General features: G+C 37.7%; 1 protein-coding gene across 1 annotated transcript in view; it reads right to left on the reverse strand.

The window, feature by feature from the left end:
• EYA3 (EYA transcriptional coactivator and phosphatase 3) overlaps positions 1 to 14,869 on the reverse strand; it is a 107,934-nt gene extending 93,065 nt beyond the window's left edge. Inside the window, exon 1 of the mRNA XM_021684157.1 lies at positions 14,603 to 14,869. The gene's annotated coding sequence lies outside the window, so the exon portion shown is untranslated. The remainder of the gene's footprint in view (positions 1 to 14,602) is intronic.
• Between the last annotated feature and the right edge of the window lie 430 nt (positions 14,870 to 15,299).

Consider the following 15,299-nt stretch of genomic DNA (forward strand, 5'->3'; position numbering starts at 1 on the left):
ACTGTGGAACTGGAGAGAGGAGGATGGCACTTGGGCAAGTTAAACCGCTATAAAGTTCACTGTTTTTCCTGAAATGTGGCCATTTTTCTTGAATAAATGCTCCCAGTTTGCTGCAAGCCTATGGTTAATTTTCAGAGTTCTGAAACAGTTGATTCTACGTCTGTCGGTGTTCTCATTGCTTTTATGAAGGTGAGAATTTCAGAGGTTCTTATTCTGTCATTATTGCTGACATCTTGCATTTTAATTGAGAAACTCCTTTAACTCAGTTTTTGGGGGTTTTTTTTGAGAGAGAGTGCCTGAGTGGGGAGGGGGTGGGGACTGAGGAGAGAGAGAATCTTAAACAGGCTCCACGCCCAGCATGGAGCCCCACATTGAGCTTATCTCATGACCCTGAGACCATGACCTGAGCCGAAATCAAGAGTCGGACGCTTAACTGATTGAGCCCCCCGGGCACCCCAGTAAACAGATATTATTTTGTTATATCTGCTATTTGATTTTTCTCTTTTATTTATTTATTTATTTATTTATTTATTTATTTATTTATTTATTTTAATTTGACAGAGAGAGGGAACACAAGCAGGGGGAGTGGGAGAGGGAGAAGCAGGCCTTCCACGGAGCAGGGAGCCCGATGCAGGGCTCGATCCCAGGACTCTGGGATCATGACCTGAGCTGAAGGCAGACGCTTAAAGACTGAGCTACCCAGGCACCCCTGATTTTTCTCTTTTTAAAACTTCAACATTTACATTTATTTCATTATTTATTTCCTCTGAAATCACAGAAAATGCTTATCTTTTAAATCTCCTTCAGTTTATACTATTCACTATTTCCGTCAGTGCCAGTTACATTTGACTCCTCTCTTTCATAGCATTAATTTTCCTCAAATGATTAAATCTAGATTAGAGTTCATTTTTTAAAAAAAATTTATTTATTCATTTGAGAGAGAGAGCACAGAGGGAGAGTGAGAGGGGGAAGCAGACTCCCCACTGAGCAGGGAGCCCAACGCGGGGCTTGATCCCGGGACCCTGGGATCATGACCTGAGCCGAAGGCAGATGCTTCACTGACTGAGCCACCCAGGTGCCCCTAGAGTTCATTTTTGTATGGGAGTTTTAACTAAACTTTTTTTCCTCAGAGTGGATGGGAATCTTTGTGTATCTGTTGTTATAGGTAGTTCTAGTTACATATGTTCACTTTCAGTGATTATGAAGAGGGGTGAAATATACAGTTAGGCCGTGTCTGCAGGTAACCTGCTTTCTGGATATGAACCCCTGTCTCTTCTGACCATCACAAATTATTAGGGATATATCTGGCCTCTTATGCTAAGACTCTCACTTTGGAGTAGCTATCAAAGCTTTATCCTGGGGAGAAACACTGGAGTTACCCACTCACTTTGCTTTTTGCTTCCTCTGCTTTTGTTATAGCAGTCTATAGTTACTTCAGGCTCCTCACGCTTCTTTCTCTCATCTCAACATTCACTCATTCATTTATAAAATATTTATTGAATGTCTACTATGTGCCTGGCTTTAGTTTAGATATTGGAAATTCAGTGATAAACACAAAGTTCCCAGCCTCAAGGAACTTATATTCTAATAGGAAGATGAACAAATATATAAGGTAATATAATTTCACAAAGTAATAAGAAATAATGGAAAAGAACACAAAGTAATAAGAAATAATGGAAAAGAACATAAAAAATAGAGACTGACTACAAGGGAGCTATTTCAGATAGGGTGATCATTTCTCTGAGGTGGTAACATTTCAGCAGAGATCTGAATAATGAAAAGGAGAGAGTTAGAAGAAGATGCAAAAGAAAAGATTTCAGAAGGAAACAAGTATAAAGAAACTGAAAGGAGGGATGCCTGAGTGGCTCAGTTGGTCATGTTCCCAGGTCATGTTCCCAGAGTCCTGGGATTGGTCCCACATCGGGCTCCTAGCTCCTAGCTCAGCAGGGAGCCTGCCTGCCTCTGCCCAACAGGTCCTCCTGCTTGTGCTCTCTCTCTCTCTCTCACTCTGTCTCTGACAAATAAATAAAATTAAGAAAAAAAAAAAAAAGAAACTGAAAGGATAACATCTTGTCATGTTTGAGAAATAGCAAAAAGGCCATTGTTAGGAAGTGAATGAGTGGTTGGAAATGAAGACCGAGAAGCAGGCAAGGGCCAGATCACACACAGCCTTGTAACACATGATACGGAGTTTGGGAAGGCAACGGGTACTTCAAGCAAAGGAATGACATAATCTGATTAATATACACTAAACACCATGGGGAGAATAGACCATAGGGAAATACATGCCCTCCCCAAACAGACTGTTCAATGTGTCTGGAAAGCATTTCTCCAGGCTTTATTTTTTTAAAAAGATTTTATTTATTTATTTACACAGACGGAGATCACAAGGGGGGGGGGGGGGGGATGACAGAGGGAGAGGGAGAAGCAGGCTCCCAGCCGAGCAGGGAGCCCGACACAGGGCTTGATCCCAGGACCCTGGGATCATGACCCAAGCCAAAGGCCGACTGAGCCACCCAGCCGCCCCTCTCCAGGCTTTATCCAAGGGACAAACACCAGATGCTCAAAATCAAGAGCAAGGGCCAGGAAACTGATTTATGCTCCAAGCACCCTTCATTTCTTCATAATTGTCTACTTGGAATCTGATAACATTTCTGAAACTTCTACATAAAATTTCAGCTGTGATTTCTTCTCCTAGTCTCTACTGATCCAATCTTACTGTTTCTTATCTTTTAGAAATTCACCAGTCTCGTCAACTGATGATAACTTTTCTCAGTATATTACCTTTCAAAAAACATCTAACATATCTAACATGTTACTCAGAGTCCTTTGTATTCAATGTCCTGCTAAAGTAGACACAAATATCCAGCAGACCTATACTCACCTGACCTACCTTAAGACTGTCTTTCAAGGGACCCTAAGAAAGCCTTTTAGCTCTCACAATTCAGGCATCAGCACAAATCACATTTCCGTGGCAAAAAAAAAAAAAAAAATGTAACCAATTACACCTTCCCTGCAGAACTGTCTGTGGATAGACAAAAGCCATCACCATGCTGATGAACTCCTTCCATAAATAAACAGCCTAGCCAACTGACTGTGGTAAAGTTGGTGAATTCTTCTGGTTACTTTATTTGGGAGGTAAGACTGACCAACATATCATGGTATTGTCAGCTGCAGGAATATTTTAGTGACTTTATACTTAACAGAATACTATCAGAACTTACTGAGAAAGAATTTTTTAAAAATACATTTAGGCTGTACCAAATTCTTAATAGGAAAAATACTTTATCAGGAATAGATTCGCTAAGAATTGTTCTTAAAATTTCTAATATTATTTCTTGGAAAATCATCCTTTGAAGTTGTCTATAAAACAATCTTTAATAAAAATTACAAAAACTTTTCCCCACAAGCTTCTGATAAAATAAGGAGATCTGTTCTACAGGAAAAATTCCAAAACCACAGTAAAAAGTATTGAGAAGGAATGAGTTAATCTGAATTACATTTGTCAAAGTGAGCTTAATAATAATCCTACAGTTCTACTACATTCTTTCCAACTCTCCTTGTTTTTAGTAACTTGTCAGTCACAAGCTCAAGAATTTAATGTGTAAAGATCCAGACTCCATGGAACTCAAAGCCTCCAAAATTTTATCTTTATCTTCCTTTAATCTGTGACGTTAACATTTCTAAGAGAATCACAATTTTTTCTGTAAGTGCTATGGCCTGATTCATGGTTTATTCCAACATGAATATCCTATAAATGTGCTGTTTCCAGTTATATAGAAAAACTTCCTCCACCTTCAAAAGTCAAAACTCTTTATCACATTCTATAAATCTATATATATATATATATCACATTTATACATCAGTTAGCTCTCCATTATTCAGATAAAATTTATCTTACACTATAATAACAGAACTAAGTCCTCTGAAATGTATGTCTTTAGCTGTCAGAACTATAAAATCTACGTTCAGTTCTTTTATTAATATTTTATTTCTCCAAACTTATTTACTCCTTTGAGAATCCACCAGCCAAAAAATTCAGTGCTGTCATTTCAGCACAGATTGAGGAACAGTGAATTTTTCCCCATATTTTAAAAATTTTAATTCCAATGTAGTTAACATACAGTGTTGTATTAGTTTCACAATAATAGTGAAGTTTAAACACCTGTTATTTTATTTTACTCTTTTCAACATAATTCACCTCTGTAAGAGGCAGGTTTAGCAAGCTTGAAGCATTAACTCTGGAGCCAGACTACTTAGGTTCAAATCCCTACTCTACACTGATGAATGGTGTGGGAGTTTAGTTATTTAACGTTCCTGTGCCTCAGCTACTTCACCTGTAAAATGGGAATAATAATAAGTGTCTTTGTCATAAGATTTAAATGAGTTAATATTTGTGAAGCTCTCAGGATAGTGCCTGGCACCATAGTAAACATGATATAGCTATTTGTTACAGAAAACTAAAATAAGTAAATATCTTAAACATAAGGTAAATTCAGGAAAAAAATCTGGTCTTAAGTGAAAGTCAATTCAGCAACTAGTTGTCCTTAGTTTTTCAAAGGGAAAATATTAAAATGATTAAGGATAAGGTCCAAATATCAAGAGATTCCTATGAGAGATTAAATAAGTTGGACTGGTAGCTTTGCCTTTCTCTTTTGGCTTTGATTCCAAATACCCTACATGAAAACTTTCCCTGTAAGTCCTTTGCAAGGAAAGGTGTTTTCAAGTTCCTGGACAAGAAAACATTGAATGTCAATCACATCCTGTTACTTAGCAGATACCCAGAACTCATCATGGTCACAAATACTTTCAAGAAATCCAACTGTGAGTTGTGAGTTAATAATGGCTAACATTTATGGAATGTTTTTTATGGGTCAGACACTATTCTAAGTACTTTACATGTATAACTCATTTAATCCTCTCAAGTCTATGATAGGTACTATTTATTATTTTACCATTATATTACCATTTTACAGACGAGAAAACTAAAGTACAAGAGAGTGACTTGCCCAGGGTTATTTACCTAGTAAGTCACCAACCTGGAATTCAAACCCAGGCAGCCTAGCTTCAAAGCCTGAGGTCTCAAACCACAGCTTTGTGCCATTCAATATGGAACATAACAGGCAGTACTGATGACTTTAGAAAGCTCACCAAGCTAAAAATGCATGCTATGCCATGCTATACTCACAAGTAGCCAGAATTCACAAGCCAGATGATAATACTGAGGCAAATTTTCTTCTTTATCCTCTCATTCTCGTTCTCCCAGGCCTCCCAAATGAATGAGTGAATAAAGTGAAGTGCTTCATTATTTTTTTAAGACTTATTTATTTTGAGAGAGAGAGAGAGAAACTGCATGACTGCATCTCCAGCAGACTCCATGGAAACTGCATCTCCAGCAGACTCCTCGCTGAGCGTGGAGTCCCACGCAGGGCTCCATCTCATGACCCTGAGATCATAACCTGAGCTGAAACCAAGAGTTGGATGCTTAACCCACTGCACTACCCAGGCGCCCCAGTGAAGTGCTTTAAATAGTGCCTTTAACATAGTAAGTGCTCATTAAGTGTTAGGAGGTGATGGTGATAAAAAACAGCAGAGTATGCTGCTGACCCTGCCTCACTTTAATGGCTACAATATGCTAGGAACTGTTGATATCTCTACTATCTTTTCCCCTTTGTGATTACAGGAAAGGAGTTGGGACAAATACATACATTACATAACATGCGGTCCACTCTTCAGCCATGTTACTTTCACCTGATCATCTACACAGAAGCAAACTGCTTCACTCCTCAGTTCTCTTTTTTGGTTTACAAAGACTGGATTGGGGCCAGAAGAAAGCAGAATAAAGCAGTTTTGTAAACTTTTGACTAGTTGCCAAGAACAGAAGCAAAGTTTGTGAAAAGCAACTTCATCGACTTAAACTTTGACTATTATTTGGAACCTAGCAAAGGATTCTAATGACAGAAGCTCAGCATGTGACTGGGCATTCTCAACCTCCTGATTCTGTATTACTTAAAAATAATGTGCCTAGATGCAGTAAAGAACAAAGATGACAGCCATGACAACCAGGGCAATAGGGTCTCCCTCTCTCAATTGTTCTGCATAGTTATTTAGATTAAAAGCTTAACAGAATCAAGATACATTTCAGAGAAAAAAAAAAAAAAAAATAAAAAAAAAAAAAATTTTCAATTCCAAAAAGACAATATTGGAAAAAAACTAGAGTCATTAGAATTTTCCAAACTGCAGGTAAAACACATTAATATCTTATTAAACTTAGTGGAGACCAACAGTTTTGAATGAAATACAATAAAACAAAATAGAATAAAAAATATTACAATTCATCACCAGTAGTAAAGATAATACTGTTTCACAAAACTCCTGTTTCAATTTTAAACATTAATATGTAAAAGTACTGGATAATGTACATATGTGTGTAAGTACTGGGTAACAATGAAAAACTGTATCTTATAGTGGGTCATGATCAAAAAAATTTGAAAGCCACTTTATCAGAATATAAAAAACTGGCCAGAGAAAAGGAGGAAAATAAACCACTTCAAACTACACAGGAAATAACATTCAGAGTTTTGGTGGTTCTCTAAGTTAGAGTTTTTTAAAGGCAACCTTCTGAAAAAGAACAAAAAAGGAAAAGGAAACTATCTGCATAAGAATGAACAGTTTAACAGAGTTATTCCAAATAAACAACAATTTCACAGAATGTGAGGTACAGACACTAAATAAATATATACTAACAGGAGATACACAGAAACAAGATAAAGCAAAGATTTTCAGTTCATCTAGCTATTAAATGCCACGCCAACATTAGAGATGGCTTCTCTTTGCAAAATCTCTCATTCTCCCTCTCAAGAACTCTTATTCATCAGTGTTATCTAATCACTGATTCGGAACCTACAGCAAAGATTTGGTAAAAAGGAAAAAAGGATTTGAAAAATTCAGTGGATTAATAACACACTGATTTCTAGAGCATGTTTTTTTTTTTTAATAAAACATGTATATACTATTTTTTATCCTAAAATGTTCTCTAAATTCCTAAATTTTCTAAAAACCAAATCATATAGACATTATTTTGCATTATGCTGTCAATAAAAAGAGAGTGAAACTATCGTTATCAACCTAGTGGGGAAAAAATTAACATCATTGTGCTAAATTAAAATTCCCTCTTATTTTGAAAAAAGGAGGAACAACAGGTGTATCTGACCTAAATCTTTTTCAACTACTATGGAAACTAAAGAATAAAGTTCAATTCCACCTAAGAGCTAATCATTCTAATTTATTCCCATAGTAACAGTGCTGATAGCAATAAACAATTTTCCTAAATTCAGTAATTGCTACATTATTAAATTTCAAGTGAAAAAAAAACTATTGAATTTTAGAAGATAAACTGATTATCAAACCCACATATAAAAAAAGAGTTGCTTTTCAAACAAAAATTAAACATTTAAACGAAAGTAAAAAACATTCTAAATACCAATAAGTAAATCATCATGGCAAAGCTTAGACTTTTCAGCTCCATAACAATATTTTTCCCACCAAAAAGAAAAAAAAATCAAGACAAAAAGCTACTATGAAAAATGGTGTACTTAATTAATGTCTGAATTCATAAACGGAGTTAATATATAAGAAATAAGCTAAGTAGTATCCCTAAACAAGTGTCACTTCTTACTAGAAATAACTGTAGTTTTTTTTTGTTAACCAGATCCCATGATTCTCAATTGTTTTTATTTATTTTTATTTCTTTAAAGATTTTATTTATTTGACAGGGAGAGAGACAGCACAAGTAGGCAGAACGGCAGGCAGAGGGAGAGGGAGAAGCAGGCTCCCGCTGAGCAGGGAGCCCGACGACCCCAAGATCATGACCTGAGCCAAAGGCAGACGCTTAACGGCTGAGCCACCCAGGCACCCTTCTCAACTGTTTTTAAAATACACCGAAAAACCTCTTCTCATATCTCAGTCCCAGACCCTTACATTAAACTACCACCTCAACTGATATAAAATCATCTTCCCTTAGAGATGCAACAAGAATTTTTATATTTGGGAACAATAAAAGAACAAAAGAATAATATTAATATGATTAATAATATTCTAAATTATTATTTGCAAAGGAATTGATTTGTGAAAGTTCTCCTCTTTTCTAAGTAAAACTAAAAACACTTAATTTTGCACAAATTTCCAAATTTGAAAATGAGATACAGGTAAGTCACAAATTTCGGTTTTAACTTTGTTTCATATTTCAAAGTTGTTAAATTAATATTGAGGACATTAAGATTTCAGAGTTTGAGACTATTACATAAATTTGCTTAATACTTTGCAGATCAAAGAAAGGAAAAATATTAAGATCTAGAGGTAAAACATTTTAGTAATATAAAATGCATTTTATTAAATAATACTGCCTTTTCTCCAAAAACTCAAAAGTAACCAACTTCCACAAGATAATTTTTTTTAAGAGGGAAAGATCCAGTCCTGTTTTCCTTTATTAATACATAATTTTTGCCATCTAAGACACATAGGTAGTATAGGGTTCGCAATTCGCCTTAAGCCAGCATTGATAAAAAGACCATGTAAAACCCCTCTCTAAGGTTCCCAGCCAAAAGTAGTATTCTTTTGTTTCAGACAAATTGGATTTTTTAACCTTAACCTATAAAGGAAGAAATCACTAAACTAGTAGAACTCTGTACAAAAAGGTCATGAACTCTGAAGCAAGAAAGACTAAATTCAAATCCAGCTCTCTGGCTAACTAGCTTTGTTACTTTGGGCAAGTTATGTAACTTCTCTGCCTTGGCTTCCTCCTTTGTAAAATGCAGATAAGAACAGTGCTTACTTCACAGGGTTGTAAAGATTAAAGAATTAATATATGTAAACCACTTGGAACAGTTCCTGGCACATACTAAGAGCTATGCTGCTTTTATGTTTACTGTTTTACCATTACCTTTTTACAGTTCAGTTGTGAAGTTTCCCAAATGAAATTTATTTAATTGTACCTATAAAGAACATGATTTTATATTAAACTGTGATGGAAATTAACACAAGAACCTTAAACTCATTTAATGATGAAGAATCAAGGTGTTCTGAAAACAGAAAATCATAAAATCTAGCTTAAAAAAATCATATACCATTGTCACTTTCTTAGGATTAGGCTTATTTTAATTCTAATTATGTTGTCTGCTGCTGCTGCTTTTTTTTTTTATTTTTGCTAGCCCATGGTGATGTAGGTTATATTAAATTTTATAGTTTAATTCAAGTATGTACAAAGAAAGCCAAATTCAGGATTTAAATGTAAATGTCAGCCTTATATAATGTTACCTGGTTTACATGAACAACCTATATATGTATTATTAAAACTGAACATAGTAGGCACCTAAAATAAATTTGCTAAAAGAAATGTATTACAAAGATTATAGCTTATTATTTTCTAAGGCAAATAAAAGCAAATCTACCTAGTACAAATATTAACCAAGCTAATAAGTTAAAGTGCATCCAACACAATCTGTAGTAAGATCTTTAAGACATTAAGCACTGACTGCCTTGGGGGAGGATCTGTTAACTTACAGTAAGTCAGCACTATTTTTTAAATTTTTCTTTCTTTTTAAATTTTTCTACACAAATGTTAGAGTTGTTTGTTTCAGTTCTGTGAAAAATGGCATTGGAATTTTGAAGGGAATTGCATTGATCTGTAGACTGCTTTGGGTAGTAGAGACATTGTAATAATATTAGTTCTTCCAATATATGAGCATGGACTATCTTTCTGTTCATTTGTGTCATCTTCAATTTTTAAATCAATGTCTTATAGTTTTCTGTGTACAGGTCTTTCACCTCTTGATTAAATTTATTCCTAGACATTTTATTCTTTTTGATGCCATTGTACATGGGATTGTTTTCTTAATTTCTCTTTCTAATAGTCATTATTGTGTAGAAATGCAACAGATTTTTGTATATTGGTATTTTGTCTTGCAAGTTTACTGAATTCATTAATTCTAACAGTTTTTTGTGGAGACTTTAGGTTTTCTACATGTAGAATTAGGTCACCTGCAAATAGTAACAGTTTAATTTATTCCTTACCAATTTGGATACTTTTTCTTTTTCTGCCTAATTGCTATAGCCAGGACTTCCAATACTATGATGAATAAGTATGGTGAGAGTGGGCATCCTTGCCTTGTTCCTGATTTCAGAAAAAAAGCTTTCAGTATTTCACTACTGACTACGTTTGTGATGGGTCTGTCATATATGGCCTCTATTATGTTAAGGTATGTTCCTTCTATTCCTACTCTGTTAAGAGTTTTTAATCATGAGTTTTATGATTTCAACGAATGTTGAAAGGTCAGCACTATTCATACATTTCCTTTTTTGATTTAAAATACTAATACAGTGGCGCCTGGGTGGCTCAGTCATTAAGCGGCTGCCTTCGGCTCAGGTCATGATCCCAGGGTCCTGGGATCGAGCCCCGCATCGGGCTCCCTGCTCCGCGGGAAGCCTGCTTCTCCCTCTCCCACTCCCCCGCTTATGTTCTCTCGCTCGCTGTGTCTCTCTCTGTCAAATAAATAAACAAAATCTTTAAAATAAATTAATTAATTAATAATAAATAAAATACTAATACAGGGGCGCCTGGCTGGCAACTCTTGATCTCAGGGTCATGAGTTCCAACCCCATGTTGGGTGGAGAGATTACTTTAAAAAAAAAAAAAAGGTCAAGTACTACTACATATTTAAAAGGAGAAAATAGTAAAGATAAATTTTATGAAGCCCATATTTCTAATAACTTTTTAAAATGCACTATAAATAACAAAGAAAATACTCTCATTATTTTTACATTTAGTAATTAGATACCCTAAGACTTAGGTTGATGGGACCAAATAAAAATATCGAGATGATGATGTAGTTGCTGTTCCATTATTTGCTATGTTCTCTGTCAATAAAACATATTCACAGTTTAAGCCATATATTCTGTATAAGAACATGCATCTGCATTTTTAAGTTAATGAGCAGATAGAAAGTCTACCTATTTTCAACTTTATTCCAAATAATTAACCCATTGATATAAATGAATGTATGAGAGAATAAACTGATCCTAATATTCTTAAATACATTTTGAACTATTTCTATGTTAAACTAGTCTACGTTAACTATTTTGAACTATTCTTCCTCCATTTAAAACACACATAAGTTAAAATACCCTGCTGTTATATGCAGAACACAAAAGTCTTTTTTTTTTAATTTTATTTTTTTTTAAAGATTGTATTTATTTATTTGAGAGAGAGAATGGAATAGAGAGAGAGCACATGAGAGCAGGGAGGGTCAGAGGGAGAAGCAGGCTCCCTGATGCGGGACTCAATCCTGGGACTCAGTCCTGGGACTCCAGGATCATGACTTGAGCCGAAGGCAGTCGCTTAACCAACTGAGCCACCCACGCGCCCCACAAAAGTCTTTTAGACAAACAACTACAAAGAAGAAGTTCTATCAGCCTTTTATCTGAAAGCAAAACAAAAAGAATGAAGTTATGAAGTGGCTTAGGCAGATCACAGGAACCATCACACCCACCGCAAGGTACAAATGGTAAGGACACTGGTGTACTTTGTTTCTTGAATTTTTAAAGCTGCATTTTCCTTAAAATATATTCCAGGGTTCAAGAATAAAAATTAAACCATGTAAAACAAAGCACAGTAGCAAGTAAAATGACAAGAAAATAACATTTAAAAATAATTAAGCCAAATAAAAATAGAAAACTGGCAGGCATAAACTAATATGCAGAAATTTATTTTAAATTGAGCCCTCAGGGTTACAAGCTAAGACTGCCAAACTAAAGGAGAAATTTCTATAGAAAACCTACAGCGATTCCTCTCCCGAGCATTACAAATATCCACTAAGCTGTCTCTAGTGATATTTTTGTTTGTTTGTTTGGAAGCTAGGTAAGACTTGCAGGCTTTTCAGTAATTAGCAAGTCTATCAGGTTGGGTAGGAAGACCAGGAGCATGAACACAATTGCTCCCAGACCATAGGACGTTCATTTCATGTAAGGGCCTTTACGCAGCATTTATATCATAATAAGCTAAAGTGATTTTAGAAGAAAAGAGATAGAGAGAGACTCCCTAAGACTTTTCAACTTCTACTTCTGCACAACACAATTTCTTTCTAGAGTCCATTTTGAAGGCAAAATGACTTTAGCCTTGAATTTAAAAATCTGTCATAAATTTCTTACCCTAAAACTCATTCCTGTGACACAAATGTATTGAAATGAACCATTAAATGCTATATTGTGCTCTCTGACCTACAACTTTGAGGGAACTAAAACCCACTTCTGAGTGCATGCACAAAACTTCTTTATTTGTAAAAACTGACCTTGGAAAAATCACCAATTCTTTAAGTCTTGATTTTCTTATTTGTAAAATGAAGGGGTAAGTTTGAGCTCAATGGTTCCCTCCAGCTGTAAACTGTAGAAATCCATCTAGGTTTAGACTTAGACATGCTCAAGAAATAAAAAGTTCAGAAATGAAAAAGGTTGAAAGAGGGCCTTGAATCAATCCAAATATAAGTCTATCTATGGAGTTAGTTTTCAAGGATGCAGAGATGAGGAGGCCAGGCTGAACAGAAGCTAGTTTCCAGTATAGGTGCTGGGGAAGAGGTATATGGGTAAGGAGCTTTCAAAGGGTCTTCCCTCAGCAGTTAGATACGGCCTGAACACCAACCAGAAGGGTCCTTCTCTGTGGCATCTAGGACTAAGATGGCCAAGCTCCAAAGTCCTTTGCTAAAAATAGCTGAAGGGAGCAGCCCAGTTCTGGAATGAGCCAAGGTCTATGCTATGCTTGTGTATGTATATGTATCATATGAAGAGAAACTTTTCTGTAACTCACCAGTCAAAAGTGAAGCAGACACAAAGCTGTATTTAGTCTGTTCACTGAAGCACTAAATTTCAGAGCACAATTTGTAATTCAGAAGCTGCTCACACAAAAACATTTGCAATCAAATGCTAGACACCACCATAAACATCACAAAAATAAAAATAAAAATTATCCAACCCTGTGTCTCAAAATATACCTCAGATCACAAAATTTGAGAAACGGGACACTAACCACTATTAAATCCAATCTCTTCATCTTAGAAGTGACTAAGAGCCATTAGAGAAATTTAAGAAATTTAAGAGAAACCTAAGTCTCAAGTGAGAAAAAGGTGATGTTAAGACTAAGGTTGAGGGGCACCTGGGTGGCACAGTCAGCTAAGTGTCAGGACTCTTGGTTTGGGCTCAGGTGGTGATCTCAGGGTCATGAGATCCAGCGGCATCAGGCTCCAATCTCAGCGGGGAGTCTGCTTGAGATTCTCTCTCCCCCTCTCCCTCTGCCCCTCCTGCTCCTGTTCCCTCTCTCTCTCAAATAAATAAATCTTTAAAAAAAAAAAAGACTAAGGTGAAAATAGTAAAGAAAAAATAAAAGAATAATAGTTAAAGTAATAATGTAGTGTAATGGCTGGCTTACGAAGAAACGGGAAGAAAAATAGAAAACTTGTCAATACCGTAAAAATGAAGAAACAATTTGTAAGAGGTAAGGATAAAGATACATATGCACACTGAGTTCACGTAAAGAAATTGTACTTTGAAAGTCCTATAGTGCACTCCTTAGCAGAAAACATTTCAGTAACACTAAAATTTTTGGCAATAAGCTTATAAATCTGGGGCTAAAAATCTCCCAAGAAACTGTCCTCTGTCATAGCAACTGTCCTGGAAGTAAAGCCTATGCAGAAAACAAAGGTGATCGTCCCAAGAATATCTGCATTTTTGCCTCAGCTGTGCACTCCATTCTCATGGGACAGAGAACACAAAAACGACAGGACGTCCTCAGGGCCTGTCAGTTAACAAGACCACACAAGCCCAATCTCTAGCAGTTCCGTGTGCCTGCCACCTGTTAGCCCTCTCCAGAGAGAGCCCCCCACACTGTGTTCCAGCAAAGAACTGGGAACGCCTTTGTTGTTCCCTAACTACAGAAGCTACCAAAGTTGAGACTAACACAACGCCTCAAGGCAAAACTTCCCCCAAGACGGATAAATCGGCCCAGATTGGGGCTTTGGCTAAGCCCTCCTCTAGCTAAGAAAAGGCGGGAGAACCCCCAGGCGAAGCACAAATGCCACCTATTAGTCCCAGGAAGGGACAGGGGTCGAAGGTGATGAAAGTTGGGGGACGGGACCTAGGACCCCAGAAAGGCTCAGTTTCGCAGTGGAGGAAGGGAAGCACAATGAGGAGGTGGGCAGTCCTGTGAGGGAAAGAACGGCGAGATACCAGGGAGGTGCTAACGTGAGAGGAGGGGAAAAGCGAGAGGCAGGGGTGAGGGAAGCGCTGAGGCAAAAGGCAAGAAAACGGGGCTTATAACCGGCGGACGAAGACGAGGAAAACAGCCAGGCGAGAAGTGCGCGGCGACAGGCAAGGCTAAGGGGAGGTGAAAGAGGCGAGGCCGGCGAGGGAAAGGGCTAAAGTGAGGGAAGCATTACAGGGACAAGGGACAGGCAAATAGAACCCCCACCCACAGGGACCAGGACATAACTTTTGACTCGTCCCCCTACAGGCTGCAGTCAACCTGCCGCATTCAGACCCTGTCGCGGCGGATACTCACCCTAAGGCTGCAGAGGCCCCAAAGCAGGACATGGGTACTGGTCCAGACTCACAGCAGAACCAAGCGGATGGAGGAAACCGCGGCGTTAGCGTGACCCGGATGAGCATCCCTAGGAACCGGAAGTCAGCAGCCAGGGTCACCTCACAATCCACACCTCGTTCCACCAGAAGCCTCTGGGCGCATGTGTCAGGCCTCACAGGGCGGGGCGAGGAAGGGCCTAGACCCCGCCCACTCCGCCCTACCGGGAGCCCCGCCCCTAGTTACGCCCCGCCCCTGGTTACGCCCGGCTGGGAGCCTGGACTGAGCGTGCGGAGAGGCTGGTTCTTGCTGCGAGCGGGCGGTGGTGCGGCTGAGGCACAAGCAGCCGGATGAAGAATATTTCAGCATTCATATTTTTAGAAGGTCTTTTAAAATTCGTGTAATGCCTGCCTCCCCAAAGCGATCGTGAGAAGAAATGCCGGATGTATGTGATAAATTTAGAAAAACCGTGGGAGAGGGACGCCTGGGTGGCTTGGTCAGTTAAGCGGCTGCCTTTGGCCTGGGTCATGATCCCAGCGTCCTGGGATCGAGTCCCACGTCGGGCTGCTTGCTCAGCAGGGAGCCTGCTTCTCCCTCTGCTTGTGCTCTCTCTGTCAAATAAATAAAATCTTAAAAAGAAAAGAAAAACTGTGGGAGGAAGAATGGGTGAGAAGTTTTG

This window comes from Neomonachus schauinslandi, chromosome 4 (assembly GCF_002201575.2).
Source record: "Neomonachus schauinslandi chromosome 4, ASM220157v2, whole genome shotgun sequence".
In the NCBI taxonomy this organism is placed as follows: Eukaryota; Metazoa; Chordata; class Mammalia; order Carnivora; family Phocidae; genus Neomonachus; species Neomonachus schauinslandi.